This window comes from Peromyscus maniculatus, chromosome 18 (assembly GCF_049852395.1).
Source record: "Peromyscus maniculatus bairdii isolate BWxNUB_F1_BW_parent chromosome 18, HU_Pman_BW_mat_3.1, whole genome shotgun sequence".
NCBI classification, from domain to species: Eukaryota; Metazoa; Chordata; class Mammalia; order Rodentia; family Cricetidae; genus Peromyscus; species Peromyscus maniculatus.
The window spans coordinates 39,003,531-39,013,153 of NC_134869.1; positions in this window are offsets into that span (position 1 = coordinate 39,003,531).

Here is a 9,623-nt window from a genome sequence, read left to right on the forward strand (position 1 = left end):
CAAGGTCATGAAGCTAAGTAAAGTGTGATGATCTCCATCAGAGTAAAGGAGGATAGGAAAAAATGGCCATGTGTGAATCTGAACTGGCTTTTTTTTTCCTCTTACAAAAATTATAGGATGAGAAAGGAGCACAGGTACTCAGTTGACTTCCCCAGACTACCCATTATTAGAAAAGAAAGGTCACCTCCAGTAGTGTGGTCGGAACAGGGCCCAGGGATGCAAGCTGACAGTTCTTTGCTTTAGAACCAAGCGCTGCTGCTGCTCCCACTATACTTCTTCAAGGCTGCAGTAAGTTCTGCATCACTGAGAACAGCGCCAAGGACAATAGTGGGCCTCCTGGCCATATGGAATATCATTAGAACAACAGACAGAACGCGAGTCGTGTCTCCGGGAGAAGGGCGCTCAGCAGTTCACCATCCTGCTCAGACAGGTTTTTTTCCTCTAAGTTTGAAATGATTTGAAAATGAAACGTTGAAAAAAAATATCAATTTTTTGTTCATTATTACTTTTTAAGCTCCTGATGTCCAAGGTTAATCAAGCAGGAAAAGGAATGTTCACTGAAATTAATAAGAGTAGCATCAGCAGTGGAAGATAAAATGAACTAATTGCATGATGTCAATCATTCTTGGGGCGGGGCAGGTTGTGGAGGAGAGGGAAGGGAAGAATATGATTGAAACACTTGGCACAACATTCTCAGAGATCTAATAAAAAATACATTACGGGGAGGGGGTGATCTGCTCTTCTGACATCCTACATCCATCGGGTAGCCATTCACTCTTTACCTTTCATGTAGCCCATGTGCCCATTTTAAACAGAATATAAACAATGAATTTTGAGACTATATACAGCAAGGACTTTTACTTTTTGATTTACATTTCTTTTCTTTCTCTCTTCCTTCCTCTGCGTATTTCACATTGGGAAGCACCATCTACCCTAACGTGAGGACTTAATTCAAAACATAAACTATCTTCCCATACTCTGCTCATCACCATGACAGATAATTAAAGCAGTATGCAGTGAGACAGGGAAGAGAAGAATAATTTACCTCCTTAGCCTCCTTCATCATCCATCCAGCAGTCTCTACTCTCCCTTCCTCTTGATCACTATTGCTTTCCATTCTCTAGACTACACATGTAACACTGCTCTTGAAATTAAGGTACTGAGAGAGCTCCAGCAATTGTTCTTCTCTCATCATCTCAAGATGGAAATCCCCCACTTAAAGCATGAAAAGTAAGAAAGCCAGGACATAAGCGTCTCACTTTAAAAATGTTTCTATTTTCTAAACTGTCTTCCTCTATGTGAAGTTGGGAAGACGAACAGTCTGCCACTCTACACAGCACTTGTCAGGAATGCGAGACATTGTTACAGGCAAAGAGGCTTCAGAAGATCTAAATTCAGATCACCATCACTACAATTAAAATAGCCACCTTTCTCAGGTAAGGAAGAGTGAGGTGGAAAGAAGGTAACAGCAAAGGATTGTCTATAATCCGAAGCAATAATCCTGACAGAAATGGCTGAGAAGAAATGGCCCTGGCTTGCATCTGAAGATGTAGTTTCCTTCTTGTGCTTGAATGTGGCTCTTTGAGACTTGGTGAATATAGTAAATAGTCTCTGCTTGTCCCCTCCATATCACTCCAGTGAGGATGGCGAACACGACAAGGACAATGAGGACAGTCACGAAGATAACGACCAAAAAAAGGCAACTAGACAAGACTATACGCAGCTTCAGGAGAACCCCTGTTGGTATTGTCATTTCCTTCAAGACCACCATGTTCAGGAATTGCTGCAGCCTCAACTGCACATTGCAGTTATTGATCATGTGGCGCCATAGCAAAGCACAGCTGATAGAAGCGATGAGTTCAGGTCATGCGTTGATGCTGCTCTCAGTCATTCACGCCTCTGTGCTGACGAGGACTCCAAATGCTCTCTCCCAGAATCTGCTCTACACCTTTCAACAGACCTCAGTTTTCCCAGAGAGGAGCTGGGGAGTGTTTCCCAACTCATATGCTCTCTTTCCAGCACATCTATTAATGTAAGCGTTCAAATACAAGGTTTCTTTCCTGAAATGTGTCCTACAATTATCACCCCAGCTTTTTAGATATTTACTAATACATGGGTCTATCAACTACTCATTAAGCAACAGTTGGAACAAGGTATTGCCATTGGCATTGTGAACAATACATTAAAGCACCTGACCTATGGGACTTATTAGTCAAATAGAACCAATAACCCATTTACATAAAGTAAAGAAATCAGATCCAGGGAATGCTGAGCCAGGGATTGGGGGTTACAATATTAAACATAATAATTGGGTGATGATAAGGTGTCACATTTGAACAAATAACTGTATAACGTGTGCATGCAGATACCTTAAAAGGAGAATACAGAGCAACAGCCCTGAGATAAGTGTGTGCATGGTGTCTGAAAAACAGAGGTAGGCCTGTGTAGCTAGAGTAAGTCAGGGAGAAATAAAACTGAAGTAGTGTAGAAAATGACAGGCAGCTAAATTTGGGGGACAACTTTGTAGCCTCTTGAGAGGCCATTATAAACTCCTCTTTTTATTTAGAATAATAGAAAGCTATTGGAACATTTTAGGCTGAGGAACATCATAGTATGTTCTGAGTTTAAGGCCCTCTGATAAATTTGATGAAGATTTATTAAAAGATAAAGAAAATGGGGGTGGGGCGGGGGACAGTTAGGTGGCTTGGTGAGTAGAAGAGCCTGCGGCCAAGGCTGATAACGTAAGTTCAATTCCCAGGGAGCCACATAACGCAAGGAGAGAATCAGCTCTTGCAAGCTGTCTTTTGGTCTACACAAGCCATAGCGTACGTTGTCCCCATCCCAGACACTGAATAAATGCCATTTTAAAAAATGAAAAGAAGAGTTGTGAGATAATTAAAATAATCCACACAAGAGATTTTTGAAATAAAATAGTAGCCAAAGAGGGACAGAGCTATGATCTTGTTTGCTGAAGAATTAAACATGGGTATGTGCAAGAAGTCTTCAGGATTAATACCAGGAAGTTTGCTCTGAGTAGCTAAAAGGATGGAATTGACATTCATGATGGAACATTCTTTAGATAACCTTGGGCCGAGTGGTGTTCTCTCTCTTCTTGACTACAGTTCTTTTTATTCAATTAATTACCAATATTTATCCCTCAGACCTTGTTTTTAGTATACTTCAATTTATTTGAACACTGTACATCATTCTCTAAAGGTATATGCATCTTTAAGAATAACTGGCCAACAGCTATGGAGTCTCCATGATACTCGACTAGGCCCTCTGCATAAGCAAGAGTTGTGTAGCTTGATCTGCTTAAGCAGACCCTGGCAGTAGAATCAGGATCCATCCCTGATGCATGAGCTAGCTTTTTGGAGCCTATCTGTGGTAGGACACCTTGCACAGCCTTGATGCAGGGGGAGGGGTTTGCCTCAACTTAATGTACTGGGCTCTGCTGAGGCTTTAACTTTTGGGGGGAGGGGATGGGGGTAGATTGGAGGGGAAAGCTGAGGGGGGCAGGAGGAGGGGAGAGAAGGGGATCTGTGGTTGGTATGTAAAATTAATTTTAAAAATTAATTTAAAAAAGAATAACTGGTTTTGGATGAACTAAATAATTTGGGGTGCCACAAGACATATTTAACATGCAAAACATACATAAGTTTTCTTTACTATAATTCATGTATTATCTTATGAATAAAAAAAATTGTTCACAAAGGGGAGAGAGATGCCTCAGCACTTAAGAGCACTGGCTGCTCTTGCAGAGCACCTGGGTTTGATTCCCAGCACCCACTTCTGGCCTCCATGAACACCAGGCATGTGTGTGGTGCACAGAAACCCATGCAGACAAAATACATAAAAACAATTCTTTTAGAATTTCAGGTCAAAATAGTCAACACAATTATGTTGATCTATCAACTTATAAATGAAATATCAGGCACTTTCCTGTAGTATGTACTGGAAATGCAACACTTGGCTTTGGAAGCCACTGTGTGAAGAGCCCCAGCTTTGATCCCTTTCCTCCCAGGTAATTTAACTTCTTGCAATGGGGAGGAGATACCTAGGATGGCCTAGACTTCATTCCTGTCTCTTATGGGAACAGGTGTCCTTCAAAACACCACCCAGTGAGCCGCATTGCCCTTAGGTTTATAACCCAGCACAAACTGCCTTCCTGGGCCCTTCAACTGTGACATCAGCCCCTTCCTGATTTCATCAGCCCCTTACCACTTTCCTGAGCTTTGGTAGACAGCTACAATGAATCCAAGGCTTCTTTTGTTCTTTGCTGCTTATCTATGAGTAATAGACTCAATTCCTATAACATGTGAGCATGATTTGTGCCACAGGGCTCTCAAATCCTGGTAATGCTTCAGCCTAGAATAGTTGTGAGGCAATAGGCACCGGATCTAAAGAGTGGGTCTTGGTCTGAAGTCAAACAACTCGTCCATAGGAACCATAGTTAGGAACATAGTTACATGAGAATTCATGTTAGTGGGTGATGTGAACACTCTTGCACCTTCTCAGTGAAATAAGAAGCAAGGTCATCTACTGAGTAAAAGCTAGGAGAAATGTTTGAGGATTTTAGGAAAAGGGGAAAAGAGTCACCATAATGGTATAATTCGATGAATAAATAGAAATAGAAAACGAAAATATTGGACCTTAAGATCATTAAGCCTAGGTGTCTATACAAATCTAAGGGGCTCAGAATTAACTTTTCTCTGGTACCACTCTCTCCTGGGTGAGTGTAGGTCTAGAGTAATCAGAGTTGGATTTAATGGGATTGAAGTAATTGTGAACATAGAAGAATATGGCAAAGGAGATACAGACTTTGGGGGAGGGATCAATTATTTAAATGGACCAAATGGAAAAGAAATGATAGATAAGAAAACAAGGACATGAAAGAGTGGAGGATAAAAGACAATGAGTGGGAGAAACAGTCTTCCCTGGGGAAAAGCACACCAGGGATTAGCCACTACCAAACGGCCAGACCTGAAAACGGACAGACAAGTATCATACAGACTGAGCAGGTTGTGTATGTGTATTTAGGGATATACATGTGTGTGTGTGTGTGTGTGTGTGTGTGTGTGTGTGTGTGTGTGTTTCTGTGTGTGTTCATATACATATACGTGTGCAACAACACCTTAAAAAGAGGTCATGAATTTGTAAGAGAGCAAAGAGAGTTATATGTGAGAGCCTGGATGGAGGAAAGGGGGAAGTGATGTAATTAAATGATAACCCCCCCAAAATAAAAGTAATTAAAGACAGCAAAACAAAAGAGGCAAAGCAAATAAAGAACAATGAGTTGATTTTATGTCCTAGTAAAGTTGATGAAGTATCAATACTGTTAGCTTTAAAATGAGGTCACTACATGCAAAATACAGTGATCCCTAAAGAGTAGTGGCTATTGTATCTCCATAAACAACATTGTCTTCTTTGGTCCATAACTCAAGTGTACAAGTAATCTCTTCTGTGCTATTCTTTATTATTAAGAATTAATATTTGATGCTACTGACTACCACTATGCTTTATTGTACAGTGGAGAATTACTGTACTATTAAGAATCCACTCCTTTGAACTTTATTTTCTCAAAATCCACTATGACTGACGCTTGGCTTTCCACTAAAAGCCCTTCCATTTTCATGGCAAACTTTGTTATAATGTGCCCCCAGTTAATGGACTGAGGAAGGAGAACTCTCAGGCTAAAGAAAATGGACATATCAATTAATACATACAGGACATTTAATAAAGTTTAATACTTGTGCATTATTAAGCCTCTCAGCAAGTTAGTAATACACAAGAACTATCTCGGTTTTATAAATGGTTCTCTTAAAACTCCAAATTGGATTAATCATTTATAACAAGAATGCCACTCTGGCAGGAGTTGTGGATTGTCAGAGAGGACATGCATTCATGGGAAAAGCTGTTATATGGGAAAACATAGTGTTTTCCATTTTATTCTCCCATGAGTTAAAACTTCCCTTTCATGGAGACCATTGTGTAAAAGACGACAGCTATCATTCTTTCTTTTCCTTGTTTTTTTTATTTTTGTATTTATTCTTTGGTAATTGCATACATGTATACAGTGCATGCTTTTAAGTTAATCCTTTAATAAATGTGTATGTTATAGAATTTAATGTTCCAGTTTTCAATATTACCTCATTTAGAAAAGAAAGATATACATACCAGGTACTTCCTATTTTGTTTTCGAGATTATACTAATGACAAATCCCAGAATAAGACAGAGAATAATAAATGATTCAGTTCTCCACTCCTGCTCCAACACAGTACTCAAAGTTCTAACCACTGAAATAAGAGAAGAAAATGAAATACATATGCTGATACAGATATTGATTCAGAGGAAGAGCTAAAGCTGTCCCTGTTTTTAAGTTACATGACTCTAATTAGAGAATCTTGTAGATTCTGAAGATAGAAAACCTAAAAGGTGATTTTAGTAAGGTCACAGAATACAAGATAAGTACAAAAAATCAATCTCATAGATGACAGATGATAAATAATAGATAGATAGATAGATAGATAGATAGATAGATAGATAGATAGATAGATAGATAGACATATATTTTGATCTAGCCCAGGGTAACACTGAAGTGCAGCTCTGCCTGTCTCTACCTCCTTAGTGTTATAACTACAGGTATATGCCACCATGCTCAGTTTTTTGCATGTTGTGGATTGAATTTCTAAATGCTATATATATTAACAGTGAACATATAGAAATCAAAATTAAAACATATTTATAATCAGTCCAAGGAAAGTGAAATGCTTGGGTATGTGTCTGCAAAGCTTGTATACTACTTGAACTCTGAAAATTGCAAATTCTGATGAAAGAAGTCAATGATGACCAAAATAAACAGAAACAGCACGTTTATAGGTTTGAAAACTCCACATAGCAAAGATTTCAATTCTTCACAAATTGATTTACTGGCTTAAAGCAATTCCTATCAAAACTCAAGCATGATTTTTTTTTTGAAGGATTGGCAAGCTTAGTCTCAAAGATATATCAAAAGCACAAACTAGAACAGCTAAGAAAATCCTAAAAGAAATATAAAGTGAGAGAGATTGCTGTAGCTGATATTAATTCCTTATCATTTTTGTCCTAACATAAATCACTTTATAATATTAACATTTTATTAATTCTTGGAGAATATCATACAACACATTTTGATCATATTCACTCCCCAATTCCTCCCAGCTCCTCCCTATCTACCTTCATGTCCCTACCCACCCATCTTAGAATTTTCTCCTTTTTATTTTTAAACTCAAGTCCTGTTTGTGTTGCCCAACTACTCTTGGGAGCGAGTCCTGCCCTGAAGTATGGTTCACCTACCAGGATCATACCACTAAAGAAAACCGATTCTCCCTCTCTCAGCAGCTAAGGCCAATAGCTCTTTAGTTGGTTTTGAGATTTCTGGACCACCCCACGCTCAACTCCACACTGAGGTTTTTGTCTGTCTTAAGCTTGCACTTGTGAATGCCAACATAATCACTATGAGTTGATACGTTCATCTCCACAACTGTGTCCAGAAAACACTATTTCCTTGAAGTTATCCACCACCTCTAGCTCTTACAATCTTTCTAACCCCATATATATCCTTGAGCCTGATATAGAGAGCTGTGATATGTACATCCCAATCAGGGCTAAGCACTTCACAGTCTCTTATTCTCTGGCACTTTGACTAGTCGAGACCAGTCTCTGTATTAATTGCCATTTACTGCAAAGAACCTTCTCTGAGAACAGCTGAGAGATACTCTCATTTATGAGTGTAGCAATAACTTGTCAGGAGCCATTTTAGTGCTGTGTCCATCCACTTAGCAGGACAGTAGTGTTGTTTCTTGTCCCTGTTAACAGTACATGTAGCATGGATCTTAAAAGTTCTTATTAGTAAAAACAAACCTGGAGCCAGTTATTGGGGTGAACGCTGCAAGATCAGAGAAGCAGAACAAGCCACAGCTTCCTCAACTCGCCAGTTCCTCAGCTGATCCTGTTTCCTCAGACTGGAAGCCTCTGAGTCCTCATCCAGAATGAATCTCAGCTGAACTGTTGCTCAAAAGCCTAAAAGCTTAACCAGCTCTAGTTCCTTAAATACTTTTCTGCTTCCTGCCATCACTTCCTGGGATTTAAGGCTCTTATTACCACACCTGGCTGCTTCCAGTGTGGCCTTGAACTCACAGAGATCCAGACAGATCTCTGCCTCTAGAATGCTAGGATTAAAGGTATGTGTGCCACCATTTTCTGGCCCCTATATCTATCTAGTGGCTGTTCTGTTCTCTGACCCCAGATAAATTTATTAGGGTGCATGATATATTGGGGAACACAATATCACCACATTACGGGTTCTATCTCATGGAGTTGACTTTAGACACAATCAGAAAGTGGCGGGTTGTTCTTGTAATGTTTATAGCAACATTACATCACTGGCATGCCTTGTTAAAGCTGTCCTTATTGTAGCTCACAGGAGGAGACTTCTGATTACCTTTTCCTCATGGTAGCCTATATAGCACCTACCAGCACTGTGAAAGCTTGTCAGTAGAAATAAGCTTCCAGATAAGTACCAGCTTGACTGTTTTTCATGTTCTATGATGCAAATTGTGAATATGTCACATCTTCAGCCAAACCCCAGTACCAGGAATGTGTTATCCTTTTTTGAGTTGCTGACGGTCTTAGTTAGGGTTTCTATTGCTGTGAAGAGGCACCATGACCATGGCAACTCTTATGAAGAAAATATTTAATTGGCAAGGGGTGGAGAACAAGCAAAGAGTTCTACATCTTGTTCCACAGGCATCAGAAGGAGCCTGTGTCCACACTGGGCATAGCTTGACCGTAGGAGACCTCAAAGCTCACCCTCAGACTGACAACTTCCTCTAACAAGGCCACAGCTACACTAAAAAGGACACACCTCCTAATAGTGCCACTCCCTTTGAGCTTATCAGGGCCATTTACATTTAAACTACCACATTGGCCAATCAAGTCCCGTAGACCCCAAACATTATAGGTTATTGTCAATGCCCTTGGTTACCCTGCAGAACATAATACTGAAATTCTTTTTATAAAGTAACAGCAACTAGTAGTATGATACTGATGGAGGGATGGTACTGACTCAAAGGTCAATTGAACAGAACAGAAAACCTAGAAACAGGCCCACACAAATATTTCCAACTGGTTATTTTCTAGTTGATTTTTTTTTTGAGAAAGTAATTAAATGAAGTTGAGAATAACTTTTTCAACAAGCAATGATAGAACAGTGGCTATTCATAAGCAAAAGAAAAAGAAAAAACCCATTGACATTAATCTAATGTAGAAAAAATTCACTACAAGTAGCCATGATCATAAATGTAAATATAAAGTCATGATTTTTAGAAAATCTTCAGGTCTAGGGCTAAGCAAAGAATTTTTGCATTCATATCAAAAGCATACTGTTAAGCAGAGTAAATCAAACTCACAAAGACAAATTATGCATATTTTCCCTTAAACGTAAAATACATATGTTTAAAGTGTGTGTGTGTGTGTGTGTGTGTGTGTGTGTGTGTGTGTGTGTGTGTGTTTGATGAAACTAGAGAGGGAATTATGCAAGAGGAGGAAGAAATCTCAAAGGAGCTGGGCAATAGAGAGGGGT